This window comes from Scyliorhinus canicula, chromosome 16, assembly GCF_902713615.1.
Source record: "Scyliorhinus canicula chromosome 16, sScyCan1.1, whole genome shotgun sequence".
Taxonomy (NCBI): Eukaryota; Metazoa; Chordata; class Chondrichthyes; order Carcharhiniformes; family Scyliorhinidae; genus Scyliorhinus; species Scyliorhinus canicula.
Genome location: NC_052161.1, coordinates 112,592,574 through 112,615,787, shown reverse-complemented (window position 1 = coordinate 112,615,787; position 23,214 = coordinate 112,592,574). Strand labels below are relative to the sequence as shown.

General features: G+C 43.4%; 1 protein-coding gene and 1 pseudogene across 1 annotated transcript in view; one reads left to right on the top strand and one right to left on the bottom strand.

The window, feature by feature from the left end:
* vps13d (vacuolar protein sorting 13 homolog D) overlaps window positions 1–23,214 on the bottom strand; it is a 302,778-nt gene that overhangs the window by 57,651 nt on the left and 221,913 nt on the right.
* LOC119951099 lies at window positions 21,957–22,132 on the top strand (annotated as a pseudogene).

The following is a 23,214-nucleotide window of genomic DNA, read 5'->3' as shown; positions in this document are numbered from 1 at the left end:
CACCAAATGATGCAAGTTCCACTTCTACAAAGAAAGAAAGCATGCAGCAAAGTTCACGATTATGGGACATTTTTCTGGAGACACAAAGGGAGTGTCATTAAAGTTCACTGTTATTTTTAAAGCAGGCAAACAAGACTTTTAACAAAGATCATTATCGTGATTTAAAAATGAAGAACAGTAAAGTTCATGATCGCACAATTAATTTTAAAAAAGATAGGGCGAGCATAATTTTAAAAAAACTAATAGGAAAACCAGAGTAAATTTTCCTAGTATAGGTAGGGCAAAAAATAAGGCATGACTATTTCACAAAACTAGTGCACAAAGAAGTTAATTTAAGGCAGTTACTTAACAAAAAAAGCACTGGAACATTTAGCTGCAATTTTCCTGAGGCTATTATGATACTGATGCCTAGACAAGTCAGATTCGGAAAGTTCATTTCTGTAAGTCAGACTTTGGTGCTTACACCACTATACTGCGTTAAGATTCACGTTTGTGATTCCTGATCAGGACAGCTCAGCCCCTGCTTGAGATCTGCTTGTTTGGAGTAGCTGTCACTTAACACTGGTTGGTCTTTGCACAAAATTAATTCAGCTGAAACATGAAATGAAATGAAAATGGCTTATTGTCACAAGTAGGCTTCAATGAAGTTACTGTGAAAAGCCCCTAGTCGCCACATTCCGGCGCCTGTCTGGGGAGGCTGGTACGGGAAATATGACTCGAGCCCTGCAGTAGAATCGTAGAACAACAAGAAATGGGTGATTTCCTGGATTCTGACCTAAACAAGTGCTGTATAAAAGCAGTATTTAACATAGAGAATGTTTCTGGGGGGTGGTGTAGCCATCTGGGATGGCCACGTCCCGATTACAAAATGGACACTTTGCAAAGAATGCAGGGAAAATGGGCAATACTGAGAAAGCAAGCAGGTGCAAGGTTTGTCTGTTGATTGGAGCTGTAGCTCCCAGACACGACTGATACTGCAAAGCCATTACCATACTAATGAGCCATCTCCGGGGACAAAAGAGTAACATTTAAGTATATAATATCAAGACAGACACCCCGGCACCAGAGGAGACTAGAATAAAGCAGGCCAACGGCCACCTAGGACACGCCCAGCAATCAGGGCACCCCCCCCCCCCTTTATTGGAGGAAATCGATAGGAACGATCGAGAAACGGCCCAATTAATTGGAGCCAAGTTCAAGGCCCACCCAAAAGCGCACAAAGCCCCTTTTGGGTATAAGAACGAACCCCCAAGAGAGACTCGCTCTCTTGGCCTTGGCTCTCAGCGAGGAGCGACCTGCCTAGCAGCTGCATCAGAACAAGTAAGTCCAAAGTCAACGCACGCTACGAGACAGACGCTCCTAGCTACTATTCCGTACCAGCTCGACCGCAGCAGCCTCAGAACCGGTCAACGGCCATTGTTCCTCTGACTGAGTGGGCGCCCAAAGCTAAGTATAGGCTTTAGTAGTAGTGATAGTTTAGTTGGTAGAGTTTTGTGCATGAGTATATTTGACTGTGTGTGTAAATAAATGAGCATTGATTTCGAACTTACTGTGGTGGTATGATTAACATAGCTGCCTGCCATTGGTGCAGAACACCGGCTTACCATTGGCCCTGGTCGGTCATGTGCCCCTCGACCGATTGGTTGAGACCAGTCAGGTGACAGCTCCCCGATTGGTCGAGAGGCTGAGTTAACCCCGCCTCCAGGTCGACGTATAAATACCCAGTACGCCCGGCGGTCGTCCATTTACTGTAGTCGACCGCAGGGCTAACATCTAGCTTATTAAAGCCTAACTTTTGTACAGCAACTCGTCTCGCGTTCAATTGATGATTCATCACTTACTAATTGGTGTATCGAGTCTTTGATCAGTATTCGGTTTTGAACCTTGTGGCGGTATCGAAAGATACCTAGCGACTCTTGAGCAAACGTAATTAGAATTAAGGAAGGTGACCATATTAACCGCCATAAAGAGCCAATTAAGGAGAGAACACAATTAACATCAGTGGGAGGAAGAGGGGATCCTCCATCTGTTTTATTTAAGGGGTTCAAAACATTTCGCAAGACATTAAATCACTTTTTCCCTTGAAGAAAGTGATATTGTAATACATCCTTTTTTCCTTGCCTTTATCAAATATGATTCCTCATTGTCATCTTACTTTGGAAGATCAAAAACTTGCACCCCTTTGCTTCAGGGCAAACACATGGAGAATGGATAATGATAGGCCTTTACACTGCGTTTATAGACAGGAAGGAGGACATGTTTCTAGAGAATGAAGAGCAGCAATTTCCTTAATGCACAAGTGAAGGTCTCATTTCTGTTCGGTTCTGGAAATGCAATCTTATCAAGTGTATTATCCTGGCTCCTCCATGAGACGATGGCTGTCATTACTGATCAGTTCAATAAAGCCTCTCACTGAGAACACACTGAAGCAGTACAGCTTGCACATGAAACATGGCGTCAGGGCGTGAAGAAAAAAAGATTGTGGAACCCTGGAACTGGTGCAGAGAAGACACCGCTCAGAAAGGACACAGAAATGTTCAAATCAGAAAAAAGCTGCTAAAAAGTCCAGGAAAAGTATTGAACCGCAGAGCAAGAACAAATGAAAAGCAAACACAAAAGGACAAAAGAGAAGCAAACATGTAGGGCTGCAAGTTAAGGCAGGATGAGTGAACATGGCAAACTATCCAATCTCAGGTCGTCAAAATTAACTGTTTCATGTACAAACACAGCTGTACTGCTTCTTCAGTGTGTTCTCAGTGAGAGGGCTTAATGAACTGACCAGTAATGGCAGTCTACAGTCAGCTTGCCTCATGGCAGAGTCACATAACTATGACTTACTAAGATTGCACTTCCAAAAACGAAACGCTCCCCTTTTCGTTTTGAATAAAAGATACAAACGTAATAATAATACATGGCAGAATTGGCAGTTTTCCCACTCACGATTAACAACTAAACACGATGACAGAGATTCTGAAAGCCTTGAAGGAACACTTTGAACCCTGAGTGAATGTTACACATCAATGCTATGTATTCAACACGAGATCACAGGGTTCACAAGAAATGATTGAACAGTACGTGGCTGCAGTTACACACTTTGCAGAAACATGTGAATTCGGACAGATAAAAGATGATCTGATTAAAGACAGGTTAGTATTAGGCGTGCAAGAACCCTCGCTGAAAGCAAGTCTGCTGAAGGTTGAGGTTCTGATGCTAAAGGAAGCAATATAGGAGTGTTGAATTTCAAAAGTTGTGAAACATCAGCCAGAGCATATGCATGGCAAGGCAGAACCTACAGAATCCCTACAATGCAGGAGCCATTCAACCCATCAAGTCTACACCGATCCTCCGAAAGAACACTCTACCTAGGCTCACCCCCTGCACTATTCCCATAACCCCGCACATTGATCATGGCCAATTCACCTAACCTGCACACCGTTATACTGTGGGAGGAAACCGGTTGGCAGACACAGGGAGAACAATTGTGTCAAGTGTGGAGAATAAGTGTGGCCAATCCGCCTACCCTGCACATCTTTGGGTTGTGGGGGTGAAACCCACGCAAACACGGGGAGAATGGGCAAACGCCACAGAATCACCCAAGGCCGGAATCAAATCTGGGTCCCTGGCGCTGTGAGGCAGCAGTGCTAACCATTGTGCCACCATGCCCAACAGGAGATACATTGTGCTGAGAGACAGGCTAGGTCAATGGAACTGAGCAATCACAGACAAAGGGCAGATGCCAGTACTCGGGAGGACATCATACAAAGGAAAAGAAGAATTGCCCAGTATGGGGAATGCAGTCCTTTAACGGCAGAAAAATCATTTTGCACACAATGTATGGTGAGTAAAAAGCAAAACAACCCTGCACAGATGACTATTGGAGAGAAGAGTGTTGTATACCATTCAACAGGCTGGTTCAACCAAGTCTATAAGGTGACAAATGGTTTGTGACTTATCAAAATGACTGCAGAATGAGAATATCAAGTGAACAACAAACACCAAATAAACACTGGTGCACCGTGCAACATAATGACTGTCACAGATCTGTGTGACGTGGTTCAATATGACAATCCACAAATGTGGCCCTCGAAGGCAAGGCTGGGGCTATATGATGGCACGATATTCATACTGAGAGACAAAGTAGCCTGAACCAAGTGCAATAACAAGGAGGAAGTTCTGGAGTTCCTGATCACATATGGGATACAATGGCCACATCTCAGCTGAAGCAAGTGTAAAGCTTACACTGATGACTTAAATGTTGAAACAGAGAAAGGGAAAAGATTCCAGAGCAAGGGAGAAGTTATATAATAAATCACAAGATGTTTGCTGACCACATCAGTGCAAGGAAATGCATGAGAAGGTGGTAAATGAAGCAGTTCTACCGGAAACTGTACACATCAGAGCTTAACTGGAAGATTTGAAGGTTCCAACTGAGTATATATCACACGATAAACTGAGGTCTTCAGTGGACCAAATTGTGAGAGATCAGAACAAACAAATTTCAGAGTCGACGCCGAGGTACCAGGAAGTAAGAATGACCCACAATTGATATCTTAAAGTGGGGGCTGAAAAAACTCAAATCAGATATACAGGCACAACCATAGGCCTATACAATTACCGAGTGAAACTGCTCCTTCCCTGTAATCAGCTAGTCAGGGAGAAGGTATCTCACCATTTGTACGGAGTACAGAACGACCATCAATCCCAGAAGAACACAGATCCTCAACAACTGCAATGGAACAACACCAGTCACCAAGGTAACAAGGGCCATGGGAAGGCACTCTCCAGACAAAGAGAATCACCCAAACGAACCGCCAACGTCAATGGGCACGGGTTCCATTAAGATACAGTTTAAAGACTGTGCACGATGCATGTGCAGAGGCTGGCTAGTAGAACAAACATCTGTTAATGTAACAGTGGGTGCATAGTGGGTAACGTTGGTAACTCAGTCACATAGGATCGAACATGCAAATTCGATTTGTTTTATATGAAAAGGGAGAGGTTTGGGTTTTGAAAATGAAATCTTACAAAGTGTACTACCTGGCTTGACATAGTCATGTGACTCTGCCATGAGGCAAGCTGACTATATGGTGCCATTTCTGATTAGTTCAATAAAGCCTCTCATTGAGGACACACTGTACAGCTGTCCATTTGCAGGTAACAATTTCCACAAAGTAGCTCTCTTTTTTCATGAAGATTACAGAGATCAGCTGTCTGCACAGCACACAATGAGTTTACTCAGAGAATAGTTGAACATCACAATGGGTCAAGTGTGAAGTCAGTTTGGTGCAGAAATCACTGATCTCAACTCTGGTGTTTGTACAACTGATGTTCTAGGTTAAGAAAAGGAAAATTTGCAAGAGTTTCCGCACCCAATGACCCATACTGAAACACATGCTTGTGAAGTGAGAACAGGATCAGACTTGGAGGTGACATTCCACATAGCCAAAATAATTCAGGAGAAATTAGAAAATGTGCACAGAAGATGGAGGAAAATAAAAAGCAAATATTTATAACTAATTCTCAACAAACTATTTATCTGTAAAACACTGAAGATGCTACTTCAAACGCAGTGGCAATCCATCAGAAGTTTGATTTTCTGAAAATGTCCAGCGTTGAACGTTAAAAACTCATGATGACAAGTTTTTAAAAAAAAAATTCTCCGTATCAGTCAAGATCAGAGACTGGCCCAGCCTGTTGTTACACCCTGCTTATACTCGGTGCCTGGGGTGAAGTACATTCACAAGATCACGATGCAATTATGGATGAGGAAGGCCGTTTGACTCATTTTATTTCATCCATGAAGAGAATTCCAAGGTCACCCCAATGTACCATTCAGTTGTTTCTGAAATGAATTTCAGGAATTTTGAACCATTATTTAATCTGGACTGAACATTGGTCACTCTTTGTATGCATGATTCCGGATTAGTCTGAAAATGACTATTTACTAGTTTGAACATATATCTAGTTTTAAATACAGTACTATCTATCCCTGGGGATTTATTTGTTTGACCCCAATTAGACACATGCAGGATGTCACCACAGAAAATCAATTAGCAGTTTTTCCAGTCAACAATATGCAAAGCACACTTTAAAATATCATCATCTTTGGAGGGGGCGGGGAAGAACAATTAAGCGAGTGAGAACATGCAGCCTCAAACCTATTTTCTACAGCTGATAACAGAACTGCATGGATATTGCAAATCACCGGGATCACAACTCCATGCCTGAATACTTAAAAATAATTCCCTTCAGAAAAATGACTGCTCTATAATTTCACTTAAAGGCCAAAATGATAACAACAGATAAAATAACTGCTTTTATGTTGGTGTTGGTGGGGATGTTAGTGGCAAACTGGTAATCTCAAAATCGAGCTAGATTCACTGAACTGTGAGCAGCTTGGTAAAATAAATGGATTACTGAGCCCATCAGGGAGTTACCGCTGGTTGCACAAGACCCGAATCTTGGGCAGAGGCACCACTGGCATTAACATAACAGTCCATTATAGATAGCCATGGAGTCAAAGGCAGCATTTTACTGTATGCATGGGGCAGCCCAGTGGCTCAGTGGATAGCACTGCTGCCTCACGGCGCCGAGGTCCCTGGTTCGATCCTGGCTCTGTGTTACTGTCCGTGTGGAGTTTGCATATTCTTCCAGTGTTTGCGTGGATTGGCCACTCTAAATTGCCCCTTAATTGGAAAAAATGAATAATAAAATTTTTTTAAAAAGCTGTAGGCATTCACAGAGGACTAGGGAACATTGGTACCTTTCCATTGGTCTGATACCCAAGGCGGTATTAAGGGCCTGTGAATTCCTATTGGATTTGTTAGCTCCACTTCTGGCTAGTGTCTAATGGAAAACAACATAGGGTCAAAATGTCACTGGAAAAGTAGCATCAGCAATTGAATGGAGGGGCACTGTTCTGAAACTGTATTAGTTGCCTTGAACCAGAATACTGCATGCTTTTGCCATTTAGCTTCAGGGCTTCCAATTCTGTGTTCTCTCACAATACATGCCCTAGAAATTCAATTATATTCTTTACCGCATTCTTTCCGATGGTACCCAGCTGCACAGGTAATACTCGTTCATGGAGTAGCATATATTTTCACTGAATTTTTTTTTGTGTTCTCGTCCCCTATTAGCAGCATTTACAGTTCAGTAACAGGCTATTGAGCCCAATTAGAAACATGGAATTGCCACAGCACAGGAGGCCTGTCGTGTCTGTGCCAGCTCTCGGCAAGATCAATTTACTGTGCCTCTCCCCTGTTCTTTCATGCAGCCCGACATATGTTTCCTCTTCAGATCATGCCCAATTCTCTTTTGAAAGTTACACCTGAATCTACCTCCACCATACTCTCAGACAGTTCATTCCAGATCCTGATCACTCGCTACATAAATACGTTTTTCCTCATATTGCCGTTGGTTCTTTTGCCAATTATCTTAAATCAGCGTCCTGAAGAAATCTCCCAGGTTTAGAGGTCCAAGGAACAAGAGTGAATGAGGAATTTAAGGAAATTAGTGTTAGTAAGAGAGTTGAATTGAATAAATTTATAGGACTGAAGGTCGTTAAGTCACTGGGACCTAATATTCCATATCCCAGAGTGTTGAAAGAGGTGTCTATGGAGATAGTGGATACACTGGTGATCATCTTCCAAAATTCTATAGCTTCTGGAATGGTTTCTGCAGAATAGAAGGTATCAAATGTCACCCCATTATTTAAGGGCAGCAGAGAGTAAAAAAGGATACTATAGACCTGTTACCTTCACATCAGAAGTCAGGAAAATGCAAGAATATATTCTAAAGATAGAGATAGAGAAATACAGCACAGAACAGGCCCTTCGGCCAACGATGTTGCGCCGAACTTTTGTCCTAGGTTAATCATAGAATTTTGGACAATTTTTCATGGCCAATCCACCCAACCTGCACATCTTTGGACTGTGGGAGGAAACCGGAGTACCCGGAGGAAACCCACGCAGTCACGGGGAGGATGTGCAGACTCCAAAAGGATGTGCAGACATGATGAATGGACACTTGGATAATAATGATTCTATTGGACATAGTTAACATGGATTTATGAAAGGGAAATCATATTTTACAAAGCTGTTGGGAGGTTTTTGAGGATGTTGCTAATAGAATTGATAAAAGGGGAGTTGGTAGGCACAGAATATTTTCAGAAAGTCTTCGTGGGCAGCACGGTAGCATTGTGGATAGCACAATCACTTCACAGCTCCAGGGTCCCAGGTTCGATTCCGGCTAGGGTCACTGTCTGTGCGGAGTCTGCACATCCTCCCCATGTGTGCGTGGGTTTCCTCCGGGTGCTCCGGTTTCCTCCCACAGTCCAAAGATGTGCAGGTTAGGTGGATTGGCCATGATAAATTGCCTTTAGTGTCCAAAATTGCCCGTAGTGTTGGGTGGGGTTACTGGGTTATGAGGATAGGGTGGAGATGTTAACCTTGGGTAGGGTGCTCTTTCCAGGAGCCGGTGCAGACTCGATGGGCCGAATGGCCTCCTTCTGCACTGTAAATTCTATGTAAATAAAGTCTCCAAAGGAGGTTGGTTAGCAAAATTAAAACACATAGGTTTGGAGGAAATAGGCTGGCATGGGTTAAGATTGGTTAAAAGGCAGAAAACAGAGAGAAAGAATAAACAGGTCATTATTATTGTCATAGAGTACAACAAGGATTCACCAGACTTGTTCCTGGGATGGCGAGACTACCCTATTAAGAGAAATTGGGGAAAATGGGCCTGTATTCTCCAGAATTTCAAAGGAGAGGTGATCTCAATAAAACCTACAAAATCATAGAATCCCTACAGTACAGAAGGAGGCCATTTGGCCCAGTGAGTCTATACTGACCAGCTAAAAATGCACCTTACCTAGACCCACTACCCCACACTAAACCTGTAACCCCATAACCCCACCTAACCATGAGACACTAAGAAATAATTTATTATGGCCAATCCACCTCACCTCCATATCTTTGGACTGTGTGAAGAAACCCATGCAGAAAGTGCAAACTTGAGAGTCACACAAGGTTCGAATAGAACCTGGGTCCCTGTCGCTGCGAGGCAGCAGTGCTAATCACTGTGCTGCCCATATATTTAAAGGGATGGACAGGGTAGATGTTGATAAGATGTTTCCCCTGGTTAGGAAGTCTAGAACCAGGGGGAAGCCACTTTGATCTGAGACGGAGAACTTATTTTACTCGTGAATCTTTGATAGTTTCTTCTCCAGAGGGCTGTGGAAGATCAATCATTGGGTTAAAGCTGATTGCTTTAAAGATTGAGGGCAGCACGGTGGCACACTACTCCCTTCTTTCTCTATCCTGGTGTCTAGAATTCACGCAAAGCTCCTTCCATCCCATTTCATTTCACCCCATCAACATACTCTTGTATTCCTCTCTCCCTCAATACTTATCTGCCCCCGAATTGCATCTATGACATTTACTTTAATCAGAACATGATGTTCTTTACTCTAGTGGTGAATCCAACATATCACTACTTTTTTGCATTTTGCATCGAATCTCTACAGTGCAAATGGAGGCCATTTGGCCCATTGGGTTAGCATCGACCCTCCTACCTAGGCCCACTCCTCCGCCCTATCCCCGCAACCCTGCGCATTGATCATGGCTAATCCACCTAACCTGCACATCTTTGTGCTATGGGAGGAAACCAGAGCACCCGGAGGAAACCCAGGCAGACATGGGGTGAACGTGCAAACTCCACAGACAGTCATCCAAGATTGGAATCGCACCCAGTTCCCTGGCGCTGAGGCAGCAGTGCTAACCACTGTGCCGTCCTATCAGATAGCTACAGTAAACCTGTGTACTTCTAATGCAAGTTCCAATTGAAAAAGAATGGACTGCTGCTGGAAGCAGATTGACCAATCATCAACCTGAGAAATCAGCACTGTGATGGTTCAGATACATTTGAAAGGACTTGAATGTACCTTAAATTTAATGTAAATTAGATTGGTGGTTAATCATGATTCTGTTCAATTTAAGAAAATTAGTTCAATACAGCTGTCTACCAGACAGGAATCTAGGAAACGTTGAGGGGGGTAGCGTTGTTAATTGTAGATGACATTGTAAAATCGAGATACAACCTTAGTTCTAAAGATCAGGATGTTGAATCAGTTGGGATAGACGCAAGAAATAGTAAATTTAGGAAGTCACTTGTGGGAGTGGTTTATAGGTCCCCTAACAGTAACCACGCTGTAGGACAAGTGTATATAGAAAGAAATAATGAGGGCTTGTGAGAAAGGTATGGCAATTATCATATCCTATGTATGGTATCTTGGTCTCAGTCCTCTGCAATTTGCACCATTTGCATTGGGGTTGCATCTGAAGTAACAGTAATGACAACTTGATGTTTAGTTTCTTTAAAGGCGAACCTTATGACCTGGTTAATGCCTGCCATATCTTCCCAGATAGCCAGAAGGCTTGGTCAGGGAGTAAAAAAACGATGAACTCTTCCGCTGTGGTGCAATGCTGTTCTCGGCGTGGGATAAAACTGCCTGCACTGCGTTGCTATCAATCGCCACATTTACAGCAGCAGGCACTCTAACCATCATTCAGTGTGAAGGACAGCGATTCAACAGACTCAGCTCATTATTCGATCATCCTTCAACCATGTGCAGCATCAACATGAGGACTTGATTAAGTACGGTAACTTCATCTTTTGAATGCCCACTGGCAGACTTACTTGGGTCTGCTTACTCACTGCACAACTATGAAGTCACAGCCGAAAGGCAAAAAGACCACCTGTCCTTAAGATTGTCCTCAAGTTCTCCCCGTGTTTGCGTGGGTTTCGCCCCAACAACCCAAAGATGTGCAGGTTAGGTGGATTGGACACGTTAAATTGCCCCTTAATTGGAAAAAATGAATTGGGTACTCTAAATTTTTTAAAAAGATTGTCCTCAAGGACAAATCCTTTCAATTTGTCTTGTGTCCAATAATTGAACTGCATCCATAAGTGATTCCCACCACACATATATTAGCCAATAACTAATTACACCTAAGCACAGCTCAGGGGGAAAGTATTAGTGCTTTTTGTGAGATACTTATTCCAATGTCTCTCTCAAATCTTTTAAAAGGCAGACTTGAAAAACACTCAGTAAGACAATGCCAGATATGAATTGCTAAATTGCTCTCACAATCAAATGCGTCTTTGTGTAATCGGACAAAAATAGCCATGCTATAGTTACCTGCATTCGTTTAAAAAAAAATTTAGAGTACCCAATTATTTTTTCTCCAATTAAGGGGAAATTTAGCATGGCCAATCCACCTACCCTGCACATCTTTTGGGTGTGGGGGTGAAACCCACGCAGACACGGGGGAGAATGTGAAAACACCACACCGACAGTGACCCAGGGCCGGGATTCAAACCCGGGTCCCCAGCGCCGTAGTCCCAGTGCTAACCAACGCGCCGCCGTGTGCCCATTTACCTGCATTAGTGTTGTTTTACAATGCTTAGACAAAATTGTACTAAGAATTCTCCATGTTCCTTTTTCCAAACTTTCCCAAGCTTTTTCTCTCAGATTTCTGTTACAACAAACTGATGGCCTGTGTGCTCCGACATTTTATTTCACTGTTCGTAATTGGGTAAAGGTTACGCCAGATACTGTCCATCTCACATCAAGGACCAGAGACTTCCCAACACAATTGATGATAGAGATCTCAAACCGCTACAAAGTCTAAAATGAATGAAACTGGATGTATCACCTGGCATCGACCTAGGTGCCAGAAACGACAATGGCAAACCCAGCGTGTCAACCCTGCAAATTTCTCCGTACTCACTGCTGGGGGCTTGTGCCAAAATTGAGAGAGCATTCCCACAGATTGGACAAGCAATAGTTTGACAGATTATACTCACCGAATAATATCTTATAGACAATGTCCCTGTCTATACCATCACCATTCCAGGTACGTCCTGTCTCACTGGCATGACAGACCCACATAGGTAGAGTGCTCATTCGAAGGGTCGGTGCAGACAAGTTGGCCAAATGGCCTCCTTCTGCACTGTAGGGGTTCTATACTTGCATGCCAAACAGCAGAACCAGCGAGTAATAGACAGAGTGATTCCACAATGAACGCATCAAATCTAACCTCTGCAGTCCTGCCACATCCAGCCATGAATGGCGGTGGACAACGAATCTCTGGAGAAGGAGGCTCCACAAATATCCCCATCCTCAATGATGGAAGAGCCAGGAACAACTGTGCAAAAGGCAAGGCCGAAGCATTTGCAATAATCTTCAGCCAGATGTATCGAGTGGATGATCCGTCTCGGTCTCCAGCTTAACAGATGTCTGTCTTCAGCCAATACGATTCACTCCATGTGATATCAAGAAACGGCTGAAGGCACTGGATACTGCAAAGGCTATGGGCCCTGACAATATTCCGGAAATAGTACTGACAATCTGTGCTCCAGAACTTGCCACACCTCTAGACAAGCTGTTCCAATACAGTTACAACACTCTATGACCTGATGTGAAAAATTGTCCAGTCCTGTACACAAGAACCAGGACAAATTCAACCCAGAAAATTACCGCCCTATCAGTCTACTCTACATCATCAGCGAAGTGATGGAAGGAGTCATCAACAATGCTATCAAGTGGCACTTATTCAGCAATTACCTGCTTAAGGATGCTCAGTTTGCGTTCCACCAGGGTCACTCAGCTCCTGATTTCATTACAGCCTTGGTTCAAACAAAAAAGCTGAATGACAGAGGTGAGATGAGAGTGTTTGCTCTTAATATCAAGGCAGCATTTAAATGAGTATGGCATCAAGGAGCCCTAGCAAAACAGGAGTCAATGGGAATCGGGGGAAAACTCCATGTTTTGGAGTCATACTTGGCACGAAAGGAAAATGATTGTGGTGGTTGGAGGTCAACCATCTCAGCTCCAGGACATCAATGCAGGAGTTCCTCGTGGTCATGTCCTGGGTCCAACCATCTTCAGCCACTTCATCAATGACCTCCCTTCCAACATAAGGTCAAAGGTGGGCGCGTTCGTCGATGACTGCACAATGTTCAGCACCATTCACAACTCCTCAGATAATGAAGCAGTTCATGTTCAAATGCAGCAAGACCTGGATAATATCCAGGCTTGGGCTGACAAGTGGCAAATAACATTTTTGCCACACAAGTGGCAGGAAATGACCATCTCCTACAAGAAAGGATCTAACCATTGTCCCTTGATATTCAATGGCATTACCATCACTGAATCCCCCACAGTCAACATCCTGGAGGTTACCATTGATCAGAAATTGAACTTGACTAGCCAGATTAATACTGTGGCTACCAGAGCAGGTCAAAGGCTAGGAATCCTATGATGAGTAACTCACCTCCTGACCCTCCCCCAAGACTGTCCACCATCTACAAGGCACAAGTCAGGAGTGTGATTGGATACACTCCATTTGCCTAGATGAGTGCAGCACCAACAATATACAAGAAGCTCGGCACCATCCAGGACAAAGCAGCCCACTTGATTGCTCCCCTTCCACAAACTTTCAATCCCTCCACCACTGGCGAACAATGGCAGCCGGGTGTACCATTTACAAGATGCATTACAGGAACTCGCCAAGGCTCCTTAGGCAACACCTTCCAAACCCATGACCACTACCATCTAGAAAGTCAAAAGCAGCAGATACCTGGGAACCCCATCACCCAGAGGTACCCCTCCAAGTCACTGACCACCCTGACTTGGAAATATATTGCTGTTCCTTCACTGTTGCTGGCTAAAATCCTGGAACTCCCTCTCTAAAAGCACTGTTGGTATATTTACACCTCGGGCCTGCAGCAGTTCAGGAAGACAGCTCACCACCACCTTCTGAAGGGCAACTAGGGATGGGCAATAAATGCTGGTCTAGTCAACGACGCCCACATCCAGTAAATTATTTTTTTTTTAATCTAAAAAAAACCTGTCTGAAATGCGATGTGTGATTATATGTTAATAAGTTTTTCAATGCAATTCTACAGTCACATTCTGCCCCAGGGAAAACACAGTCCTGCTGGTAATTTAATATCATTCAGCATGTAATGTGGATCAAGGCAATGCAATACTGAAGAGACTTTGAGACAGGGCTTCGTAGGGCTGTCGGCAACCAACGCCAGGGGCAACCGAAAAATCTATTTGCTGTTACTGGCAAAATTTGACAAAAAAGTACCGGCAACACTGCATCCAGAGCAATCAAAATATCTCAGATGGCAGTTTTCTCAAGGGTATTCCAGATGCAAATGCTGCTGTTTTGCTGTCATTTTGTGTTTGCCAGTAGCACACTCACTCTACTGCCCCTGGGCAGAACCAACTTCCTCCAGATGAACAGAAAACCTTAAAAACCAATTATCGCAGCGAGGTAGCCACACAGACAATGGCAAATAGCTGCTGCCTACCTTTCCTTCTGGCTGCACATAAGCTAAACAATCAACTTTACACTCTCTGATTGGTGACCTCCCCAGGCACCTGGGAAGCACCGCAAACAGCAACAAAAAGTGCAATTGTGACCTTCAAGTAACTGTCACACACAAAAGACAGTTAATGTTTCAGAGTGAGATTGATGCTGTCGACTCAGCCTTAGAGTTTAATTGGGCAGTTCACCGTGCCCGCTGGAGCAGTTCAGTAATATGCAGAAGGCATCTGTGGACATTTGGCTGAGCAAGACTTTGGCTCTTTTGTATCGTACTGAAAACAAATGGCCCAGTTGCTGTTTTTTCCTGAGCCATGACTGAACAAACGTGTGACTATCTGCAGAGTTCTAAGGACTCTGTTATTCTTGCTGTCACATTCTCTGAGCGCCAGCCCTTAATCAGCTCCCCCTCTTGTCGTTAGCTTGGGGCAGTAATGCAGTCTGACAATAGCACATTGGCGATTTAACCTGGGAGCAAACCCCTTACTGAGCTGTCTGTGTGGATGTCTGATTAGCTGGGTAGCCCAGTGAGACCCCCCTCTGTGCTGTCTCCACAGATGCCTGATTAGGTTGGTAGCTCCCCTGAGCAACCCCTGTGGATTTGCCCCTGCAGATGCCGAATGGAAATTGGTTTGTGTTACTGGCCTGAGTGACTGATCCCTGTAGGGGTCCTCGAACCGGTTCATACACAGGACAGTCAAAAGTCCACACTGTGAACTTGGAATGACCCCAAATGCTGGCTTCCTTCGCAGGTTCATCCAGAGGGCAGCCACAGTTTGTTACATAGATGTGATACTCTGTCCCTGGGTAACAACAAGCAGATCAAACAAACGCGCTATTTCAGTCCGACAGTGGAACACCACCAGTTACAAAAAGAGAGGGAGCAGAACATTCTACTTAAGTCAGTGAGACGTGCCTTTTTAAACTAAATAAGTGTTCAGTAGAGTGGAATTAAACATGTAAAATAGAGTTCACAGCAACATTCTGTCATGTAGATTACAGTTCAAGCTGGCATTCCCACTATTAAAGTAAAGAAAATTATGGTGATCAAGTCTGACGTATAGAAGGGTAAATTTTGTGACACTGTGCTCCCAATGTAGAGGCCAGCATTCTATTCAAATAAGAATCTAGACGTGCAATACAGCCCATTAAATTTACCGTAACAAATAACCCCAATCATTTTCTACTGGAACTACCTAAATTAATAAGGCATTTAAACCAAGGCAAAAACAAGCTCCTTAAATGTTCTTCCTGCATCCTGCTTAGGAAGAGAAAAGCCTGAGCCACTCTCCCATGTCAATTCTTGGCCTGGAGAGCCAGTTTCACAAGGTATTCTGGGTTCATTTTCACGAGAGTGAAATGCTTGCTGTGAGCGCTGCCTGCCTGCATTCACATTTTTTTGGGTTCCTGGAAACTCAGCTCGTTTCGCGATAGCTACTTAAAATTGGGTTACGTGCTGTGGCAGTGCCATTGACTCCCAATGCACAGGGCTCAAGCAGGCATAAAACTGCTGGATTTATTTATCAACGATTTACATTAAGTTTCTGTGGTGACTGTTCATGGTGAATAAACCATGGAAAGTTACTAATGGCTGCTGGGGTTAGTGATAGTACAGCAGTATAAATGCAACTTATCAAATGTAGCGAACGCCTGGAACTGTGAATTCCTTTTCTTTGATGTTTCTTACCAATGGAAAACTCACAGATCAAGCAGCTGCTGTAGGATAAGTATCCTAGGTCCTATCATAAAGAATCAACCATACCCCAAATGTTAACATTTTCCTCTTTCAGATGTTTACTGATCTGTTTCACATTTGCAGAACGTCTGTGTTGATCAAGTTTCAATCACTTGCACTGTTTAGTTTAGCAATTTTTAATCAGGTCATTTTGCAACGGGGGTTGGCTCTCCTCCCGCAATAGCAAAATGTTTTTCTCCCATTTTATGTCAATAAATCTGCTGAACATCAACAAGTTGTATTTATATAGCACCTTTAATGTAATGAAACACCCAGAGTACTTCACAGGAGCATTATGACACCAAGATAGCAAGTCAGATGACCGAAAGCCTGGACAGAGTTGGCAAAACAATGTTCAAGGCCACAGACTCTTGCATAATTTTGCTAGTCAGTTGAAATAGCATTAACTTGTGTTAGCACGAACTAGCAAATATCAAGACACCGTCAATGAAATGATCCCAGCAAATGATCATTCACATTCGAAAACAACATGATTAAATACTCCCAGTAAACATCCAGTGTAGATAACGTGTCCGCATGCAAACTAGGTCAGGATGGCTTAATCACAAGAACATTAATACAAAGTGTAAACGGACATACTCCATTCAGTAGGACCCATAGAAACGCTAGAGTGCAGAAGGCGACCATTCGGCTCATCAAGTCTGCACCGAACATCTGAAAGAGGTCTCTACTACCTGGGCCACTCCTTTGCCCGGTCTCTGTAGCTCCACGCATTGATCATGGTCAATTCATCCAACCTGGGCAGCTTTGGACTGTGGGAGGAAACCGGAGCACCCAGAGGAAACCCACTCAGACACAGGGAGAACTTGCAAACTCCACACAGACAGTAACCCAAGACCATAATCGGACTCGGGTCCCTGGCACCGTGAGGCAGCAGTGCCACCGAGCTGTCCTTCCACTCCAGAAGACGTTGTGGTTGCAAAACACTGATCTGGCCCAATATCCAGAAGTTGTAAATTATAACCGGCATTGAAAATGCTTTGGGAAAATTCGATTTCTCTATGAGTGTACAGAGTACAAAATTTACAGGACAAGTTAGTAGAATCAGACTTTTAAAAAAGTTTTACATTATTAAACATTTGTCACGTTAATTCCGAATAATGTCACTCCATCTTCATATATAAGCGCACAGAATTAATAGTAAGAAGTCTTACAATACCAGGTTAGGTCCAACAGGCTTGTTTCGAATCACTAGCTTTCCGAGCGCAGCTCCTTCATCAGGTGAGGAAGGAGTAGCGCTCCGAAAGCTAGTGATTTGAAACAAACCTGTTTGTCTTTAACCTGGTATTTAAGACTTGTTACTGTGCCCACCCCAATCCAACGCTGGCATCTCCACATCATGAATAGGTTACGGGATAAGTTTCCAGCTGACCTTTCTATGCACTGTGGTACAAACAGGGTGCTGCAAATTATTTTGGATGCAACCTAAAACCATTTAAAATGGAACATCTGCAGGCCTCTGCATTAAAACTGGGCAGCTGCTTGGTCATCATTTAGATGGAGTAAGACAGCTTTGTGAGCCCCTGATTTACAAAACAACTTGTCCAATCATATCACAATCTTGAATACTTATCGCAATGCAGCTCAGAAGTTAGAGGTAAAGATACAATGTTTGTATTCAGACTAAAGTTGAATCAGGAAAATGTAAAAATATTGCTGCTTTTCCTTCCCATCGGAGTTTCTAAGTCAATTTCCACACTTTATGGTCTGCAGCACAACAAGCTGAAACTGCACTGAAGCTGCCACAGTGTTTGCAGATTGTTAAATGTGACTAACAGGGATGCAACGTAAAATAACTTCCTTGCGAACAAAAACCAAAGGAAAATGCATCTTTATACATTCCTCTGGTCTATTCCCATTTTCGTGAACTACACTAAGTAAAATATTTAAAGTCAAGTCTTGAGAAGAATGATTTCTCTCTGGTGACTATATTTAGGATCAAAGTACTGTTTAAATCTAAAAGATAGACTATGTAGCAAAAGGACAAGTGCAGAGCCAGCTGATGTGAACTTTCTTTCAACCTCAACTATGTGCCAAGATAAATATGTTAAATTGCTCTCGATGGGTTAGACTTAAACGGGGAGAGTTCGCCTAGTGGTGCTCTGACAAAATGGAAAAGCAATTATACTTTATATGAACTAGAACTGCCACATTAATCTGAAATGTTCTGAACAAAACCAAAAAGACAAACACGGAAAACACTCATAAAGCTCTTTGGTTCCAGGTCGTGCTCTACAATTAATAAGACTAATAACACAATTGCTTTTATTGACTTTTAAAGTGGATATGAAAAACCCTTGCAGAGGCACACGCACTCATTTTTTAATGCCACTCTTAGACACATTGATGAGAACTGTATCCTAATTATACATCTCACTTTCGGCCATTTGATTTTTTAAATTTATATTTTCAAAATAGTAAAAAAAAATATATAATCAGTTTATGCTCACCACTTAATTGTTCCTCACAGGGATTGTTGCAAGACCCTGAACATCATTTATACCATTATTCTTCCTGGACAGGCCCTCCCTCTGGCCTCTTACCTGCTCTTGATCTTTGTATTAAGAACTGCTGGGGTAACATAGAATTCCTACAGTGCAGATGGAGGCCATTCTGCCCATCAATTCTGCACCAACCCTCAGAAAGGGCACTCTAACTGGGCCTACTCCTCTGTCCTATCCATGTAACCCCATGACCCCACCCAACCTTTGGACACAAAATAACAATTTAGCATGGTCAATCCACCTAAATCTGCACATCTTTGGACATTAGCAATCTTATTTTCTCTGCTCCCTTTACTCACCCTAAACTGTCTCCCTCTGAATTTTGCGCACTCCAGTCCCTCAGGTCTAACTCTGACATTATCAAATCTGCTGACAAAACGGGGTTGCTCCAGTTGTCTAACAAACTGATCTCTACTATGCAGAAGCTATATGTCAACTCTCCAACACTTCCTCCTACTTCCCCCTGGAGTCTAGAGTAGACCCATAACCCCACCACCAAATATTAAGTCATCCTTTCCAGAACAGTCAGTTCTGATTATCTTTCTTCAACAGATTCCCACATCATAACTCCCCAACCTCATACAGCTCACCCCTATCTCCTTCCTAAGATACATAAACAGGACTGTACAGATAGACCTATTGTTTCAGCCTGTCCCAGCCCCACTGAAGATACTTCTTCCTACCTTGACTTATTTCCCACCTCCATTATCCAGTCTTCCCACACTTACATCCATGACTTTTTTATGCCCTCCATCACTTTAAAAACTTCCAACGTCCTGGCCCCAATCATCACCTCTTTACCAGGCACGTGCAATCTGGCTACACCTCTATCCCTCACTAGATGGTCTAAGTGTCTCTGCTGCCTTGAATGGGGGCCCAACCAATTTTCATTAACTATCTACCTCCACTTAGCTGAACTTGTTTTCTCACTGAACAATTTATCCTTCAACTCATCTCACACTCCAAATAAAAGATGCTGCTGTGGGTCTCCCATGGGTCTTCACTACATCCATCTTTTTGTAGTCTATGTCAAAAAGCTCTTGTTGTAGTCCTACTGGGGGGCGGGGGGGGGGGGGGGGGGGTACCTTGATGACTGTATTGGTACATTGTCCTTTCTCTTCAAATTAATTGGAATATTTAATCATCTTTGTTTCCAATTTATGCTCTTCTGTGAGTTTAATATGGTCCATCTTGGACTCTTCCCTCCCTTGACTTCTATCTCTCAATTTATGGAGTTAGGTTATTAATCTTCATTTTAAGCCCACCGACTCCCAGTTACTTTGACTACACCCATTCCATTCACCTCGTTGCTCGACTCCGTTGTGCTGGTTTTGATGATAAATCCATCTGCAACAGCAATTTTGAGATATCTACATTTTCCTCAACCGAGGATTACCACACCACGATTGACTGTGACCGTGTCCACCATATATCCCACACTTTTGCTCTCATCCCTTCACCTCCCTCTAAGGATAATGATAGAGTTCCCTCTTGTCCTCACCTTCCATCAAACCAGCCTCCACATTCAACGGATCACTATCCGTCACCTTCAGCACGGTGCCACTACCAAACATTTCTTCCTCTACCCTCCCCTCAGAATTCTGAAGGAAACGTTCCCTCCGTGACACCCTTGTCCACTCCTCAATCCACTCCGCAATCACCCCCAATAGCTGTCCCATTTCCATGGCTCCTTTCCAGGCAAATGCAGTAGGTGTAACACCTACTCTATTACCTCCCCTCACTGTCCAAGGCTCCAACCTTTCCTTCCAGGTGAAGCAACGATTTATGTGCACCTCTTTCAATTTAGTCGACTGTATTCACAGTTCACAATGTGGGTCTCCTCTATATTGGGGGAACCAGATAAAGATTGGGTGACCACTTTCTTGAACTCCTCCATTCATTGGGGGTGGGGTTCCATAAGTGGGGATTGCTGAGTTCCGGGGATAGGGTAGATACGTGGGCTTCCAGTAGGGTGCGCTTTGTAAGGGACGGTGCAGACTCGATGGGCCAAATGGCCTCCTTCTGCACTGTAAATTCTATATTCTATGATTCAACAAGCATCAAACCCCCGTTTCTTATAGCTTGTCATTTTAATTCTGCACCTTATCCTCATTATGTCATCTCTGTCCTCAGCCTGCTGTGCTGAGGCTCAACATGAGATTGAAGAACATAAGAATTAGGAAGAGTAGGCCGCTCGGCTCTCAAGCCTGCCCGGCCATTCAATAAACTTCCACCTCCCTCCAATAACCTTTCACCCCATTGCTTATCTAAAATCTAAATACCTCTGCCTTAAAAATATTTAGAGATTCTGGAATCCTCTTCCTCAAAAGGCAAAGACTCACTACCCTTAGAGGGAAAATGTCTCCTCATCTCAGTCTCAAATGGGTGACCCCTTATGTTTAAACAATGACCCACCCCCATCCCCACAAGTTCTAGATTCTCACTCAAGAGGAAACATCCTGTTGGATCTTAACGAACAGCACCTCACTTTTCATTTGGCACTTTACAGCCTTTTGGACTCAACATTGAGTTCAACAATTTCAGACCATAATCCTCTGCAACATGGCTTGTTTCCTTTCCTTTGCTTGTTCTCTCATTTTTGCTTTCAGCCGGCAGCACACTGGCTCTAGGCACATCTTTTGTTTCTTTATGCTCCTTCATGCTTCTCTTTGGCCCGGTCATTCAATCGCTCTGCTGTCTTCCAGCCTATCACAGTCCTTCCTTTTGGAATTATCCCACCTACTCCTTGCTCAAAATCTATTAAATTCCTAACTTCTAGTGAGCGATGGTGGTGTAGTGATGAGCAAAGCTGCTTTCCAAGCAGTTGACCCAGGTTCAATTCCCGGCCATCGCAATAAAAAAAATTGGTTGGAAATTTTTGGATGGCATGTGGCGCAGTGGTTAGCACTGGGACTGTGGCGCTGAGGACCCGGGTTTGAATCCCGGCCCTGGGTCACTGTCCGTGCGGAGTTTGCACATTCTCCCCATGTCTGCGTGGATTTCACCCCCAACCCAAAGATGTGCAGGTTAGGTGGATTGGCCACACAAAATTGCCCCTTAATTGGAAAAAAAATAATGGGGTACTGAAATTTATATTAAAAAAATTTCCTAACTTCTGATGGAAGGTCACAGACCCGAAACGTCAACTCTGCTTGTCTCTCTATAGATGCTGCCTGACCAGCATGTTCTGTTTCAGATCTGCAGTATTCTGCTTTGTGATTTGTACCATTGCTATTTGCATGTTCAGCATTTAGATCCTGCAACTTGAGTTCACGGTGCTCAAAAATGAAAATGGTCATCACTTCTCGGCCTTTTGGCTGAGATCAAGTGTAGTATCTGCTCTGCCTTTTGGCTCGGATCTGTTGTGGCTCTCTTGTGGGGGCCGTGGATTGGATTCAATTTGGATTGTTTTTTGGAGCAGGCAAGGAACTGGACTGGGAGTTCGCCGTTGTAACTCAGAAAAAGTAATTTTTTAAAAAAAGAAAAAAAAGAGTAAAAAAAATGAAAGTGGCCTTAGCAAAACTAGGTCATGTTGTGGATTATTCTATTCAACCACCTTTACATATCCACACTGTGTTGATATCTAGCTTACTTAGGTTTCTTTCCCATTTCCTCCTGTACCCACTCCAAATTCATCTCATTCCATCTGTGAGACCCACTTTTTGGTCCCATGACTCCATTCTGACTGAATTCTTGAGCACTCAATTTTTCTTCCTGGCCTTCTCATGCAAGCTACCATTGTGAACAGTTCCTTGTGCACTGTCCAGCTCTTTAAAAAAACCTACCCTGTCATTGCAAGCGTTTAAACTCCAACTTCCCTTTTTTCACCAAGATCTGTAAACATGCTGTCATGTCCTGAATTCATACCTCTACCTTTTGCCGAAATTCCATATTTGAATGTTTCTAATCAAATTCCTGCTCATCACAACACCAAAACCAATGTGGCTTTCTCTATCACTGTGGTGCATCATTCTTCACTGTCTTCCTTCACCTGTTGTCCATACCTGTGATCTGTTATTTTGTTCAGTGAGTTTGTATTCATTTGTTTCCAATATTATCTATACGACTGACATCTCTAGCAATTACTTTTGCCCCAAGCCTCACAACATTACCAACAACTTAGGTGTGGAATCTGGTATTCTTCCCAAATTGATGCCTTGGCTCTGGATTTTGGCCCTTCACCCAGATGTCTCAGTTTTAAAAAGTGCAGTAGCCCTAATATGCTATATTAGTGATGCTTGTGAGAAGACTGCCAAAGAATGTTAAATTATGGATAATTCTTGGTCACAGTCTCATACCACTAAAGGCATTACCCCAAACTCCAGAAACAGCACGGTGGCACTGTGGTTAGCACTGCTGCCTCACAGCTCCAGGGTCCCAGGTTCAATTACAGCCTCGGGTGACTGTCTTTGTGGAGCTTGCACTTTTACCACGTGTCTGCGTGGGCTTCTTCTTGGTGCTCCGGTTTCCTCCCACTGTCCAAAGATGTGCAGGTTAGATGGACTGGCCATGCTAACTTACCCATTAGTGTCCAAAAGGTTAGGTCGGGTTACTG